We start from the raw sequence: 17,030 nt of genomic DNA, 5'->3' as shown, positions 1-17,030 counted from the left end.
ACGTAAGCTGCATATCATCACGGCAGGGGCAGACTCCAAGTAGATTCATCGCCTGTGCCACCTTTCCGAGTTGCATCATTTGTCATCATTGTGCTACTTGTCAGTGTTGCGGTGAAGGAGCTGAATCCGGAAATGGCTGGCAGTTGCAGACAGGAAGCCTTTAGGTTTTCATGGCTAAGACCTATGGGGTCAGCAGACCCTAATATGTCATATGAAGATGAGGGTGATCGTGGAAGCAAGCACTAACATACAGTGGCTTAATGCAGTAGCCAAAGGCTTAAGCTATAGCCAAATCTTGGCATAGTGACTGTGGTGGTCTGAATGAAAATGGACTCCGTTTGGTTCATCTGTTTTCAGGCTTAGTGCTCAGCTGACAAACTATTCCAAAAGGATTAGGAAGTGTGGCCTTGTTGGAGGAGGTGTGTCACTGGGATGGGGCTCTGCGGTTTAAAAAGCCCATACCAGACCCAGACCTCTCTCTGTCTCTCTCTGTCTCTCTGTCTCTCTCTGTCTCTCTCTCTCTGCCTGCTGTCTATGGATCTCTGCTTTCAGCACCATGCCTGTCTGCTTCCCACCACAATAAGAGAAAACCCTCTGAAACTGTAAGCAAGTCCTCATTTAAAGGTTTCCTTGTATTGGAGTTGTCTTGGTCATGGTGTCTCTTCACACCAATAAAACAGTAACTAAGACAGTTGTATACACCTGTGATCCCAGCACTTGAAGGAGGAGGAAGAAGAGTCAGAAGTTAAATGCCATCCACAGCTACATGGAGAGTTCCAGGACAGCCTGGGCTACATGAGACGCTGTCTCAAAAATAATAAACTCAATTAAAAATCGTTATCATCTTTGAGAAACCAATCATGATGGGGAAAGAGCATCCTGAGAAGAGGTATATGATCACACATGGTACCTGAACATACATGGTACATGAACATACATAGCAGCCTTACAGGTGTCCTTCAACATTCATGGGTTCAGTGGTCATAGATTACACCAACCTGAGATCAAAAATGTCCAAAAAAAAGATGTATTGATTTATGACCCCAGGAATCAAACCTAGGACTTCCTGCCAAACAAACTTGTCCCCATCCCTTCCAGGTACTATTTAAAAATATTAACTTCATACCAAACTTTCATTTTTTTTCCTCATTACACAGATTTGTATTGTCTTAGGTATCATGAGGATCCAGAGATGGGCTAACATAGGGAAGTTATATAGAGATTATATGCTAATATCATTCCATCTTATGTAAGAAACTTGAGCACTGGCAGAGAATGTCCCAGAGCTTTTAGGAGCAAAGAAGGAGGATGAGGAGAAAGAGGAGCAGGGAACAAAGGGAGGAAGAGGGAAGGGAGAGAGAGAGACAGAAGGAGGAAGGGAGGGAGAAAAGGAGGGATGGGGAGAGAGACAGAGGGAGGAAGGGGAGGGAGAGAAGGAGAGAGAGAGAGAGAGAGAGAGAGAGAGAGAGAGAGAGAGAGAGAGAGAGAGAGAGAGAGAGAGAACTTCTACCCTCTGGGCCAGTGAGATTGCTCAGCGGCCAAGCACAATGACCTGAATTCCATCCCTTAAGCCTACATGGTAGAAGAAAACTAATACCCCAAAGCTACACCCTGTACATGTTCATGTACAAACACTCACACACATGATAGATAGATGATAGATAGATAGATAGATAGATAGATAGATAGATAGATAGATAGATACAGACGTAATAAAAAATTAAAACTCTCCTATCTGCACAATTAAAAGTTTGAAAAGCCAATTGTTACACAACACTTCCACATGGAAGGTCTCCATCATTGTGGGTCCATTTGATTAAGACAAGTCAATGCAACATGCCCCATCCAGTCCAAGAACACATGGTGTGATAGAATAAGCAGGATGCTTGGGCAATGTTCCAAGAGAGGTGATGTCGAGGGGACGGGAACTGTCCAGCACTGAGCAGCAGGCATAGACACAGGCAGGGGCTAAGGGACTCTGGAAACAAGGGGGAGCCTTCCTATGGATAAAGTATATATAGTCAGCAAAGGCAGAGACAGGAACAAACAGGTCCTATGGAGACTCGAGGGAGTGGGCTAGGTATCAGGCGTGATCTGAGCTGAATGGGAAGCCACCAGGTAGCTGGTACAGGGAAGCCACAGCATTCCACTTCCATCAAAACAACCACTGTGAAGACCCAGCAGGAGGGCAGGCCTAGAGACAGGAGCCTAGTTGTAAGACGCCTGCAATTCCAATGCATTCTGAGAACAGCTCCTCCAGGATGGGGAAGGATAGGGAAGGATGGGAAGATGAGTTCGACATCCCTAACCAGGACTCCCTCCCTCCCTCCCCAGCCCTGGTTACTCATTAGCTCTCCACCACAGCACAGGTGGATGCCTTCATGGACTCAAACACCACCCCTATGCCAACAACTGCCAACCTCACAACCTATGGCCAGGACCTTCCTCCTAGACTGTAGACATGACTTCCCTGACTCCTCCAAGAGCATTGCATCTGGGCAAAGCTGAGTTCCCCCACACAGCCACGCGAGACTCCCCTGCAGCATCCTCATCTCAGGTACCATCAGCAGGATCCTGCCAGTTGCCCAGGACAAACACCCTGGGGTCTTCCTTACCCCCACATGCCCCCAGACTTCACACCAACTCCATCAGCAACACCCTCCGGAGATACCACCCACAGGTCGCTCTCCGCTGCCACTGCCAGCTCTCCAAGCTTCTATGTCTAGTACCAGCCTTTCTGAAGCTGTCACCCAGGTGGCTAATTCCACATGGTCCTCGGGCTCTTCCAATCCCCGTGGGGTCCAGAGCACTCACTCATGCTCAAGTCCCCTCAATCGGCCTCTCTCTCTCTCTCTCTCTCTCTCTCTCTCTCTCTCTCTCTCTCTTTCTCTCTCTCTCTCTCACACACACACACACACAAACACACACACACATGCACACAACACACCTGTTTTCTACCATTGTGCCCTTAGTTCACTTCTTCCCAACCATACAAGTCTCCACTGCTCCTGGTCACACCAAGCATGCTCCTGTCTCAGGACCTTCCTATTGGGTGGTCCTCTCTCCTGACCACTATTTCTCTAGACATCTATGGGGCTCACATCCTGATCTCCTACAGGCTCAAACATCAGCCTTCTCAACCAGAATTCTCTAGCCAAGCTGCCTCAATTTACAGCCAAGTGGTGGTTTGTGGCTTCCTCTTTCTCATCGCTGGAGCACAGGGGCCTTCTTGGCTCCCTGCACCGTTTCCTCGTTTTGAAGTTTGTTTGTATCTCTGCTTTTAAAAAGCTATCCATGGTTTGTTTATTGTTGTTGTTGCTGTTTTATCTGATCCATTCATTGCTGCTGCTGGACCCCCAGGGGTGAGAATTGCCAGCCCAAGGGAAGTGTGTACAAACAGTCTGTTCAGGGCATGAATGAATCTATGCTGTGCTTCTAAGGAACAAACTGAGAAGGGTTGGACTAATCAGCTGACTGTGGGAGACAGTACCTGGGCAAGGAGTTCTACCCTAGTGCCCGTGTTTTCTGCTCTGGCACCTTTCATAAATCTGTGGTAGTGACAAGGGTTTTGGTGACTTGGTGCCCCCCTTAAGACTTCTTTTTAAAAAAGTATTTGTATGTCTGTGCACAAGTGCTGGTGCCTTTGGAGGCACTGGAGTCCCCTGGAGCTGGAGTCACAAGCAGTTGTGAACTGCCCAGTGTGGGTGCTGGGACCCAAGCTGCGGTCACCTGTAAGATCTGTGTATGCTGGTAGTTGCAGAGCCATCCTCCAGCCCCACGAGCGGATCTCTCTAGTGAGCCTTAAGCTACAATAGTAGGGGATTAGGTCATTACCACCACAGCAAGACAGTGGAGCTGCTGCTCTGGTCCCACCCATGGCTCTCTGTTGAAAGATTGTCTCAGCTGGTTCAAGGCTGCACATTCTGCTGGAGGGGGTAGTGTGAGTCTTTCAGATGATAGGGGAAGAGCTACTGTCAGCAAGGGGAGGCCACACAAAAGGATACCAGAAGAAAGCACAGCCAGTATCACGGGGCTACCCAAGGACAGTGGGCTGCCCTTGCAGAGAGTCTTGGTTTTCTGCAGAGGGACAAAGCAGGCCTGAAGCAAAGGAAGTGCAGACTAAATCAACAGAAAACAGTAGGGCATCAGCAGCGACTAGTGATGGGCAGAGGGGCACCATTAAGAGGTAATGTACAGGCTATGCAGGTTTGAGAAACCGAGCCCAAGTGCTGGAATCCACACAAATATGCCGTAGTGGCACCATGTTAAATGCCTATAATCCTAGCACTGGGGAGGTAAACACAGGCAGACCGTGGAGTCTATTAGCCAGCCAGCCTAGCTGAATCAACAGGTTCCAAGTTCAGTGAGAGACCCTTCCCATAAAACAAGGGACATGACTCCAGCGGAAACAATACCTGAGTTTGACTTCTTATTGCCATATGCACGCCCACCAGCACATATATGAACATATATACACACCTACAGATACACCATTCTCCCTACCCCCTACACACCCAGCAAGAGTCTAAGGGTGACCCAGGCACCAGTGGCCTCATTCTCCAGATAAAGGAAGTGAGACTGAGGATGGGGTGTTTCAGCTCAAGTTCATCTGAATGTAAACACGCAGGGGGTAAGAAGAAAGAAGACCCAGGATTCTAGAGGACCAGAAAGATGAGGTCTGAGAGCTGAGAAGTGCTATCCAAGAAGAAAGAAGACCCAGGATTCTAGAGGACCAGAAAGATGAGGTCTGAGAGCTGAGAAGTGCTATCCATTATACCAGATATTAGCTGCAGAGTCTTCGGTCATGGAATGCCACATCCAGGCATGGTCAGGACAGCAAATCCAGTAAGCCTTGAAAACCAGTGGAGGCCTGCAGCCCCTGAGCATGGGGCCCTTGGTTCCAACATTCCCCATGACACAGCCAAGCAGCTTTCAAGTCTGGATCACATGCAGCTGAGAAAAGCAATCCTATGACAGCTGAGCATCCTTTGACTCACCAAAGGCATTGTGGGTGCTTCGCTGAAGACCCATACCAAGAGGTGAGCAGGGCACACCTACACTGTTGTGTAGTGGCTGAGCTGACACGCTGGGGGTTGGGTGGGGAACACAGGTTACACCTGCATCCTGGGATAGCTCCCATTTCAGTACAGCCAGAGATAAGAGTTCCTGCTTAGTCTAGCGAGGAAAAGCCAGGCCACCAGACATTGAGGTCAGGCTGCCTTGGGCTCTGTGCATCTCAGGAAGGAGGAATGAAATGATAAGATGATACTAAGTGTTCTTAGCAGAGGGATAATAGGGGAAAGAAAGCATCACTCTACAGGGAATCCTTGGTCTAAGGTCTGATAAGTCTCTAGACCAGTAATTTTGAACCTGTGGGTCATGACTCCAAGGGGTCGCATATCAGTTATCCTGCATATCCTATATTTACATTATGGTTCCTAACAGCAGCAAAATTACAGTTAATGAAGTTGCAATGAATTAATTTTATGGTTGTGGTCCCCACAACATGAGGAACTGTATTAAAGGATTGCAACATTAGGAAGGTTGAAAACCACTGCTCTAGACCCTTCTGGAAAAGTAACAAGGAAGGTGTGTTTGTGTGCAGAGAGTGGAGATCTGTGTGTCTGTATATGCACATGCATTTATAGTACTGTGCAGCTGGGTGTATGGTTGAAAAGAAAGACTGCTAATCTCTCTCTGTCTCTCTGTCTCTGTCTCTCTCTCTCTCTCTCTGTGTGTGTGTGTGTGTGTATGTATGTAAACAACTTCAAGTGTCAGTCCCGACCTTCCTCCTTTGTTTGAGCCGGGGTCTCTTTGCTGTTCACCACTTCACTAGCTGATCTGAGAGCATCTGGAAATTCTCCTGTCCTCCCGTCTTCTTGTAGGAACATTGATACTACAGGCGTATTCTACCACGATGCTTTTGAGTGGGTTCTGGGGATCTGAACTCAGGTCTTCATGCTTGCATGAGAGCTTTCCCACTGAGCCATATTACTAGTCCCAGGCACATACTTTCTATGAGTTTCTACAGTGCCTAGGTTTGGGTCCCTTTGGCAGTCTCAGGGCTGTCTTTACCCTAAAGCTTGACTTGTATTTTCATTAAGAAGTCTCAGGGGGGCTAAAACTTGTCTAAAAGATGGAAATCACAGAAAAGTAAATTCTCAGAATGTCACTATCTAAACATCTCAAAACATTACCGATACAAAAATGACACTACTGATCATTATGAAAAGCAAACCACATAAGACAAATGAACTCCATCGTCTTCCCAGTCTGCGCAGAGCAGGTTCACTGCTTCACACGGATTCAAACTGGCAACTTGCTCAGTTGCCAGAAGCACTCTCTTCCAAGTGTGTGAGAGAGGAGGGGATCTTTAGCTGCAAGCTAATGGCTGGGGCAGACACTCAGGCCTAGAACCATGGTGAGGGAACAATCCAGGGATCCACAGTTGGAGGGGGAGATCAACCAGAGGTGGGGAGTTAGAGAGATGAAACTATGCCCTCTGTCCAGGCTGTCTGTCCAGTTCTAGCCTACCGTCTGTCCAGTGCTGGTCTCCTGAGATATGCAGTTTGCTCACTATAAGCTGTACAGAAGTCCATGGTGGGAAGTCTTTTATTCCATCAATAACCACTTTTATATAAATATCTCATCTTTAAAATCATATCTGTGGAGAAAAATCTCTTATGCCTGGTACTGCTGTGGTTAAAGGACATAGCCAATCTTAACCTTAGTACATTTTCACTTTCCAATCCAAAACCACTGCCAGTTTCTCTGCTTTCTCATCTCCCATGGGATGTGAACGCTGATTCCTCAAGTTTGCCTGCTGTGGTATGTTGTCAAATTCTTTGTTTCTTTCTGGTGGTTCAAGATACCTGCGTTTGACTCTGACAGAGAACATCTTTACGTTAGAAGTTCTTGCTCTCTGTTCAGATACCTCCTAGCACACAAGGAGACTATACTATTATCCTTTGTGTTTTGAGGTAGGTCTCTGGGAGTTTGAAGCCAGCCTGGTCTACACAATGAGTTCCTCTCAAACCCTCATGGCCAAACAGGGTCACCAGCATCTAGATTTTGAATCAGACCTGCTGATTGAAGTACTGAAACCAACGATCAGGGTTTTTTGTTTGTTTGTCTATCTGCCTGCCTGCCTGTCTGGCTATCTGTTTATTTTTCTTCTGCAGTTCTGAGGATCAAGCCCAGAGCCTCTTGCATGTCAGCTAATGGCTGTATCACTGAACTACACTTCAGTTCAAGTCTTAGAGCTGTGAGACCCGCAAACCCCTCAAGGGATTCTGATGAGTCTAAGCCACGAAAACTGCCCAATTAAGAAATCAGATTAACTGAAATAGGCTGTGAATATCTATTCTTTGATGTTGTTGCTATTTGGGCAAAAATGCAGAATATGCGTTGTCTTAGTTTGGGGTTGCATTGCCGTGAGGAGACACCATGACTATGGCAACTCTTGTCAGCAAATATTTAAGTTGGTCTTGCTTACAGTTCAGAGGTTCGGCCCTTTATCATCCTGGTGGGGAGAATGGCGGCATGTAGGCGGACACGGTACTGACTACATCTTGATCAGAGACAACAGGAAGCGGTCTCTATCACAGTAAGCAAAGCTTGAGCAAACGAGACCTCAAAGTTCGCCCCTACAGTGACACAGTTCCTCCAACAAGGTCATACTCACGCCAACAAAGCCCACATCTCTTAATAGTGCCACTCCCTATGAGATTATGGGGGCCAATTCCATTCAAACCACCACATGTATGAATCCAACTTAGCAGATCTTCTCTTTTTAGTATCTCAGGTTAGAAACATACCCCCCCCCCCGCTCTCAGATTATTACACTCTCTCCCATATTTACATTTGCTTCTGTTTAGATATCTTTTCCAATGATCCAATTTACCCCCCCCCCTCAAAATTGCTGAAATTACTACACGTGAAAACAGAAGGATTCAGACAAGCATTCAAAGGACATAAGAACAGGGAGGTAACTCTCTATCCGCTCCCTATTCTTTCCATGTGAACCCGCCTGGGAAAATCAAAACACCAAACAAAATGCTTACTTGGCCATCACGATAATGTGGGTGATTTAGGAGCTTTACAAATCTAGGTCACCCAGCCATTTCCACCAGCCCGTAATTCCACGCTCTTCTTTGCTCGCAAGCATGTGCATCTACCTCACTACCATGGTCAGGCAGGGCTCACGAGGGGCATGCCTGTTCTCTTTCCATTCACTGTTCTCAATTAAAATTTAAGTGCATGTATATGTGTAGGGGGGTGTATATGCATGCTCATATGTGCACGGTTGCACTTGGGTACGCACTGAAGCGAGATAAGCATTACCCTCAGAAATGCCATCCAATCCTATGACACAAGGTCTCCCACTGGCTTGGTACCCACCTATTAGACTAGAAGGGCTGTCCAGTGAGTCCCAGGCATCCTCTTGTCTCTGTCTCCTCAGCACTGAGATCTCAAACTCATGCCACCATACTGCGTATTTACTTACCTTCCAGGGCTCAAACACAGGTCTTCATACGTGTGATGCAACCACCTCACTGACTAAGCCATCTCCCTAGCTCATCCTTTTAAATTTTGAATTAAATTTGTTTTAATTTTATATATAAGTAACATATACAAACACACACAAATAATTGATGTAGCATGTTGAGTGTTGATGCCTGATACCTGTCATATATCAGGCTAAGCATCTCCCTCTCCTCATTGTCTTTAGGGTGAGAACTCTGCACATCAGTTCTCCTTGCTTGTTGAGATGCACATTTCGCTATTGCTATCTGAGATTGTTGTTGGGCCATGGCACACCTTGCTCCAATCAGTGAGCAAGAACCTACTCCTCCCCCATCTTCTCTCCTGCTTTCTAGTGTCTGGTAACCACCAGTGAAGTTCAAAGAGGTCCTAAGAGAGAGGGCAAAGGTCAAGACAAAGAAGTGAGATGCTTGGACAACTATTAAGCATGGTTCGGGGGGAGCAGTGATAGATATCTCTCTTCAAGTCTCGGGAAACCGTTTCATTGATGAGAAGAGGAAGGCAACCTACTGACCTCAGATGTGTACACTTAGGGTAGTTGGGGCTAGGTGGTCACACTGGTACTGACTTCGGATGTGTACACTTAGGGTGTTTGAGGCTAGGTGGTCACACTGGAAAAGGGAGTCCATGCTTATGAAGGTCCTGCTTTGAGCTGGGATGTCCTCAAGGATTAGATTTGAATGCCACAGAGAGATGGATGGATTCTGCATGACTTTGCCTTGGATAGAGAGGCATGGGTTCTGACCGTCTTCTCTCAGATCAGCCCCCAAACCCAAATCCAAAGTTGTTACAATAAGAAGCCAGCTGAAGTTCAAGCCCAGCATCAAACACACACACAAACACCTGGAAACCTAAGGGCCACAGGTAGGAAGCTTCCTCCTCCCCAAAGAATTCTTAAATCTTTGATGCATGACTGACCCTACTCCTCTAGAAACATTGAAGAAGGAAGTGTCCTATGTCTGTTTATGAGAGAGTGTGTACAGATGGGTAATTGGGCAGGTGGCTGTATGTGTGTGTGGTTGTATGAAGATATGCATGTATGTCGATATGTGGTTAGGGTGTTGGGGTATGGATGTATGGGTGTGCAGGAGTGTGGGTATGGATATGCAGGTAGATGGGTGTGTGGACATACAGAAATATGAATGTGTGGGTGTGTGGGTATGTAGTGTGTGGATGTATGATATGTGGTTATGTAGGTATGTGGTTGTGTCAATATGTGGATGTGTGGGTGTTTGGACAGGTGGAAATATGAGTATGTGTGTCTATAAATGTGGGGGGGTTGTAGATATGTGGGCGTATGACTGTGTGGGAATGTGGCTATATGGGTATATGAGTGTATGGGTATGTAGGTGTGTGGTATATGGATATGTGGGTGTGGGAATGTGTGTGTTTGTGGTTTTGTGGGTGTGTGGATGTATGGATATGTGGGTATTGGGTTTGTGTGAGTGTTTGGATGTGTGTGTTTATGGATGTGTGTGTGTGTTTGTGAGTATGTGGGTGTGCAGGGTATTTGACTGTGTAGTGTGGGTGAGTGGATGTGTGGATATGCACTGTATAAGGCCCTAATGGAATGGAAGGTTCTTGAGTTTTTCTATTTTCAAAGAAAAATAATCCTTTTCCAGACATTAACTAGCTTTGGAATTTTTTTTTTTTTTTTTTTTTTTTTTTTTTTTTTTTTTTGCCTGAAGTTCTTTGACACAACTGCTGCTCTCTTTCAAAGTCTCCCATTATGAATTCTGGTCAGAGGGCCCAGGGGCATCCGTAGGTGCCTTTCCAGCCCTGACTGGCCTGCTGAACCATAATGAAGCCCTTGCGTTCAGGTCATTCACAACGCTGCTTCAAGCTGCAGGCAGGTTCCAAGAGTCAAGTGTAGAGAGCTACATTTCACACAAACCTTATCTAATGACGTCAAAATAAGCATATTTAAACACTGATAATACTCATATTTGTGGCAAATAGCACCCAAAGATCAGAGACGCTGTATCGAATCACACAGCTAGCCACTGCCTGTTCAATGTGCATGAATTTAGCAAAGAGTTTGCTGGTTCTTCCTCAGTAGAGGTACTAAATAGGAAGCTTGGCCGAAGCAAACCCAGGCCAGTACCTCCTAGACAGAGCTGGTGCCTATTCCTGGCTTCTGCAATAAAGACCTCTAGTCTCCAGGAAGATCGGATGCAGACAACTAATTCTCATAGGATCACGACAATTATTTGAGCTGGTCCTCTTTATTTACTGGCAGAGAAGTACACAGAGGGCTGAGCAGACAGCTCAGTCAGTACAGTGCTGTTGTGCGAACAGAACCTGAGTTTGATGCCCAGTGTTCATAAAAGCTAGAACATGGCACACATTTGTAATCCCAATGATGAAGAGGTGGAAATGCATGGAGCCTTGGGGCTAGGCGGCCAGCTAGTCTAATCAATCAATGCGCTCCAGATCCAACGAGAGACGCTGTCCCAAAATAATAAGAACTCCTGGAACAGTCCTCTAGCCTCCACATATAAGTGTTAGGATGTCAGAGGACAATATGCAAGAATTGGTTCTCTCCTTCCACCGTGTGAATCCCAGGTTTGACCTCTGGTCAATAGGCTTGGTGGCAGGCACCCTTACCCACTAAGCCATTCCATTGGCCTCTGCTAGCTTTTACTAGCCACTGGTCACACTGAGTAGCGATGCCCTTGAGGATCTAAGATTTAGCATGGGGAAAGAAAAGAAGGAAAACGTATTGGTGCTTCATGCGGCTAAACCTTTAATTGGTTAGTTTTGACATGTGAGATAAATCTGAAAATATCAAAATTAATTTCACCTGCTCCTTTTTTCTCTTCTGGTGTGTCTAACAATGCAATTCGAATCCTGCATGTTAGCACTCCCGGTTCCATGTCTGTTGGACAGCACTGATTTTCAGGGCAGCATTTGCTGCCCCAGGGAGAGGACTGTAAGGAATCTCTTTTCAGAACTTTCCAGAAGCAACAGAAAAAAGAGAGAGAAGACATCAGTTCTCGTCTCTTCAAGAACTTTTCACCAAGTCGAGGAAGAGACACTAGCCTGCCACGTAATTAAAAACTAAAGCACTATTTAAAAGTAATGAGATAACATTACGTTAATGCCTAACTATGTATGCAGGCATTAGTAAATTTAACTTTTAAAAGAGCCCCAGGATCTGAAGAGATGGCTCAGTCAGTATAGCTCAAGTGTAGGAAGAAAGAAAACCTAAATTTAGATCCGTGACACCCACATAAAAAAGCCAGGGACAGCAGTTCGTGTCTGTAATTCAGGAGACAGAGTCAGGAGGGTTCCCGAGGCTCACTGCCAGCAGCTTAATCAATCAGTGAGCTCCAAGTTCAGTCAGAGACTCTGCCTCAAAAAACAAGTCAGAGTGCCACCAAAGAAGCCCCTCGACAATGATCTCCGGTCATCACTCTAAGGAATGTACACGCACGTGTTCGCACATGTACCCCCCCACACACAGGTGCTCGCCCCTTGCACACAAACACACAGACAGGGGACCAGGAAGGAGAAAAGAGGGAGGGAAGAAGGAAGGGAGGGAGGGAGAGAATCTCAGCAGTTTTGACTGCATGGAAATTATCACCTTCATTTTTGAAATGTTCCCTGGAGAAATCATTACCCAAATCAATTAATGTCATAGAAATCAGTTTAGTCCTGAAAAGACATCTGTCCACGGCCAATGTGCCCCTGCCGAAGCACAGACGATCAATAGAGACACTGACGCTCCTGTGAGAGGGAGAACGGGACACTGGCTGTCTGTGCTGAAAAGTCAACGCCGAGTACTTTCGACAGGCAAGCGGCAGAGCCTTCCCACCAGGGGTGACCAGATGCTCTCTTTGACAAATAAAAATTCTCTGCTGCAAAAGCATACTGCATTCATCTTGGACATGTGATGCTTTTTGTCTAAACCCATCAACTGATTTCAACATGCCAGCCATCCCTTAACTGTTGAGAATGAGCAATAAAGGTTTGACTATGAGAGGCAAAATTTCTTTCTTTATGAAACAAGCCCCATTATTTTTCAGAGATTTGGGTTGTTCCATCTGATGTCCTGCCATTTGTGATGAGAATAAGTCGCTTCTAGTGAAATACAGAATTACGTGGATGGAACACATATGTGAAGCTGCTAGCAAGGTCCCCATCTGCCATTCTCAGGCCGAAATAGTTCTGTTGGCAAGGCTGGTTGCTAGCCAGCTGCTGGAGTCTCCAGCATGCCTTTCAACTTGTGTGTCCCAGACCTCAGGAGCATCCCTACTAAAGCAATCACAACAAAAGCTTCTAGAGGTTTCTGAATAAGCCCTGCAGATTGGTTTCCAGCACAAGAAAACTGAGCAGTGAGCAGAGCTTCTGAGCCTGGCTACTCAGCAGCTAGCCCTCGTTCTCCCCATCCCTGGCCTGTGCTCTCCTGGGGACAGCCACTAGCACGAAATACCGCGGCCTCAGTCAAATGGGCCTCCTCTCTGTGGCATATTCCGTTTCTCAGATAAATTAGGGGTGGGGGACGTGGTGTTGTTGTGTCTTCTTGTGCCCCAGCTCAGGGGCCTCTCGAATATAAAGGACTAGCACAGATAAAACTGAACAGTCTGCAATCGCAGGCAACAGCAATAAAAAAGTATGATTCCCATACAAATTAGTTAAATTTATTCTAATTTTATCTTCCTCTTTTCTCTCCCGCCCACTCCACCTCCTCGAATCCAAATGCCAGTGGGAAAGAGCACATTTGGGATGATTTGAGATGTAAAATACTTCAGCTCTTTTATTGTTACTTACAAAATATCCCTTTAAAATAAGATTTTATGTTTTTTTTTTTTTAAAGCAAATCATAAAACTTCTGCTGGGATAAACTAGCATGCCTGGGGCCAATTTAAAGGTAACAAGGACCAGAACATAAAATAAATCCCTAAGCAAGGCGGGCTGAGCACGAATTCCTCCACTCAAGTTACACTGTGTTCCGCCTTTGGAAGCATGGAACAACTGAGGCGCGGGGTGTTCAGTGCCAAAGACTCCCCCAACCCCAAAGAATCTGAACTGGGGCGTGAAACTGCACAACAGGGTGAAGTCCAACCCCTAGGCAGCCATCTGTCATTGTCCTCTGATGGAGACCCACATTCTTACACCTAGCCTTGCCTGGGCTCCCAGTTTCCCACCGGGAGCAGAAAGGGAGTCCCGTGGATATCCCAAGCCTCGTCTTTAAAATGGGAAAGGAGACGCTGAGGCGGGTCTCTTTCCGGAGCATTAAGTCTAGAGGCCGGGTTCCAAGCATGAGGAATCCCCCGGCGGATTCTTCTCGACTCAGAAAGCTTCTATCTCTTGCTGTCTCTCTTTCCGTGACTTTTCCTAAATCCACTTCCGCATTCATGACAATGCCTGCAGTCGAAGGATTTTCCCAACCGCAACTCCTATTAGGACGGGATCCCTAATCTGTGTAAAACCCAGAGGTTTTGCTCTTTCAAAGCAATGTTGGTTGTTCATTCTAATGTTCTCCCAACAGAGCTACGGCTTCGTGCTCACCCCTCCCCTCCGCTCCTGGAGGATGCAGGATGAGGCTGGATGGTCCCCCTCTCCCAGTTCTGGGATGCATACTGTTCTTCAGCCCCGAAGAGTAATCTGGCTCCGCGACTTGCAAAAAGCGCCCGGCACCCGCGAGCTGCATCCAGCTCCAGCTGAGAGCCCATGTCGCTTACCTGGGGAGAGCCCGCTCAGCGCGGCTAGTCTCCAGGCGCAGCTCCGGGACCTGCTGAGCGCGGCTCGATGCGGTGGCTGCTGAGGCGGAGCGCGCGCTGCTCCCGGCTGATGACGCTGTCAGCTGCCCTGCGCCCCGCACCGCCCCTGTGCACCGCCCAGAGTACCGCACGCCCCGTGCAAAGCCCAGAGCCCTGCACTTCCAGTGCAACACCCAATGCAATGCCCAGTGCAACGTCCTGTGCCCTACTCTGCCCCTCACTGCCTTGTGCACCCGCCCCGGCTCTGCACAGCCTTGCAACAACCAGCACGGTGTCACTGCCGTGAACCGTCAGTACACACGCCTGGCTCTGCGCAGTCCTCCCACGCGGTGCTCTCTTACTCTGGCCTCCCGCCTCCGGCTCCGCCCTCCTCAAGCTCTGGCTTTGGAGTAGCACGGTCGCTGCGGTGGCCACTGGGGCTCCAATGGCGCCTGCTTTTCGCCAAGAGCCTTCAGCTGCCCTCTACCGACAGTTTGTGGAATAGATGGCAAGAGACTGGAATTTTCTGAAAATTCAATGACTCAAAACCATTTCGTTGACAGGACATTGAATTCTTCTGTTTTAAACTGTGCGCCCACCCTAGGGCAGTTACTCTCTACCACACTATAAGCCTTATTTTGTCGCTGGACAGGGTCTTACTTTCTGTTCCTGTAGCTGTGACAAAAGCAGCCTCAGGAGAAATGGGTTTGTTCTGGCTCAGAGATCACGTCAGAGAAGGCAGGACAGCAAACACCTTAAGCATCTGATTCCCATCACATCCGTAACCAGGACTTAGGGGTGTGGAGGATGCTGCTGCCCAGATCGATGTATATAGCCCAGGGTCCCCTGCTCAGGGAATGGTATGGCCCACAGTTAGGCCCTTGAACATCAGTTAGGTAATCAGGATAATCTCCCTACCCGCGTGCCTGAAGTCTCTCTCCCAGGTGAGTCTAGATCCTATAAACTTGACGACACTAATCACTTGGCAATCTGTCACGGAGAGGTTCCAAGAAATGTCCTGCCAACCATGCCGCGTGAATTAGTGCACTCAGTGACAGAAAGTCTGCTTCATCCTTCCTTTGTCCTTAGTGGGTGGTAAGAGGACTACAAGACTAAAATGGTTCTCCTCTAAGTTTGGTTTAGTTTTTATAGTCTGTAAACGATTACTTTTCTGTTTAGTAAGTCTCTGGGGTCCTGTAATTTCAGATGACATTGTCCCTTGAAGTTGATTTTCAAAGTAAATCTCTGCCCTGCTAGTCACAGGAAAGAGGTGTTTATAAAAATCTTACCTAAAGTGTGTTTTCACCATTTGTAGTTAAGAAAACATCTTTTTTGTTCCTGAAATTAGCCTGATTCTGGCCTTAAAGCTATGGACACTAAAATATGAAAACAGCAGACCACGTTTTAACAAAGCCATTTGAGAGTAGCCTCCACAAATACAGCCCTCCTTCAATTATGTCTATGAGCAGGGTGTCTGCTACAGTGCTTGGTGAACAGTCACCTGAGCGTGATCCTATCCCAGAGTTGTGGAGTCAGAAACAGGATCCCTGTGCAGCCATCCTAGACAAATAGGTGGGTCTGGTCGATGGGAGACCTTCTCTATAACAACAACAAAAACGTTTGATACCAGAGGTACAAAACTTGTGGTTGATCACAAGTACATTTACACACATGTACACCCTCTTGTGCACAGGAAGGAAGGAAAGGAAGGATGGAGGGAGGGACAGAGGGAGGGAGGGAGGGAGGGAGGGAGGGAGGGAGGGAGGGAGGGAGGGAGGGAGGGAGGGAAGAAAGTGACCCAGAGGAGGGAACCCATATGTAGACAAACTGATGCTGAATCTAAAATCTGAAAGAACACCCAGGCTAACAAGTCAGGTTGCTGTTTGCCATGACAACCAAAATGTAGGTTATCAGGTTAGATGATGAAATGAAGCCTGAGATGTAAACAAGAGAGTTAAAAGACCAAAGAGGAAAACACTGTAGGACAAAGCCTATCCTACTCCCAAAGTGAAGCAGGGATCTCTTTGTAGGACTCAACCATTGGAAATCTCCATTCCCTCTAAGAACCTGACATAGGAGACCCAGATGCCCTAGCTAGAGGATAGGCTAAGCTTCCTATCAGCTGAGAATCCGAAATCCCAGCACAGCACAATTGAGAGCCTTTGCTGTGAAGATTGCCAACATAGCAACTGTACAGAGAAGAGTGTTCAAAAAGCAGCAAACCATGCACCATGCCCAAACCTACACGCCCATGAATGCAGCCTTTAGCTATTCTCAGATACTTTCAGAGACCTTAAATGGGTAAACCTTTGTTGACAGTAGAAGACCCTGACTTCCCTGCAATGCTGTGACCTAGGCCTTTACCCTACCTACAGGGATCCCATCCAATACCTAGGACACCTCCTGTGATCTTATTTGCTTAACGAGGACACTTGAGGTTAATGAGAGAATGCACCTCCAACACTGTTCTCCTCTGATGGCATTCTTTGGAGTTTGCCCTCTTTGCATGACCTTTTTCAGGGCTAGCAGCCTCAGGAACTGTGGGAAACTGTTAGAAATGTACATGCAGGGCTCCTGCTGAGGCTGAGTGCTCACCACACGTGCAAAGAAAGTCCCATCTCAGCAATACAGAAACTGAACATGATGGTTCACCTATGTCATCCCAGCACTTGAGAGGTAGAGGCAGGAGAATAAGGAGTTCAAGGTCAGTTTTGGTTACATACTGAGTTTGAAGCCAGCTCCATGCTACATGAGATTCTGGAGAGGTAAGCAGGAAGGAAG

The 17,030-nt window shown here is 47.1% G+C and overlaps 1 protein-coding gene across 1 annotated transcript in view; it reads right to left on the bottom strand.

Moving 5' to 3' along the window:
* Positions 1-14,666, bottom strand: part of Diras2 (DIRAS family GTPase 2) — a 29,223-nt gene extending 14,557 nt beyond the window's left edge. Inside the window, exon 1 of the mRNA XM_057788058.1 lies at positions 14,232-14,666. The gene's annotated coding sequence lies outside the window, so the exon portion shown is untranslated. The remainder of the gene's footprint in view (positions 1-14,231) is intronic.
* Positions 14,667-17,030: the final 2,364 nt, after the last annotated feature.

This window comes from Chionomys nivalis, chromosome 13 (genome assembly GCF_950005125.1).
Source record: "Chionomys nivalis chromosome 13, mChiNiv1.1, whole genome shotgun sequence".
In the NCBI taxonomy this organism is placed as follows: Eukaryota; Metazoa; Chordata; class Mammalia; order Rodentia; family Cricetidae; genus Chionomys; species Chionomys nivalis.
The sequence above is the reverse complement of the archived record's forward strand: the minus strand, read 5'-3'. Positions and strand labels throughout refer to the sequence as shown.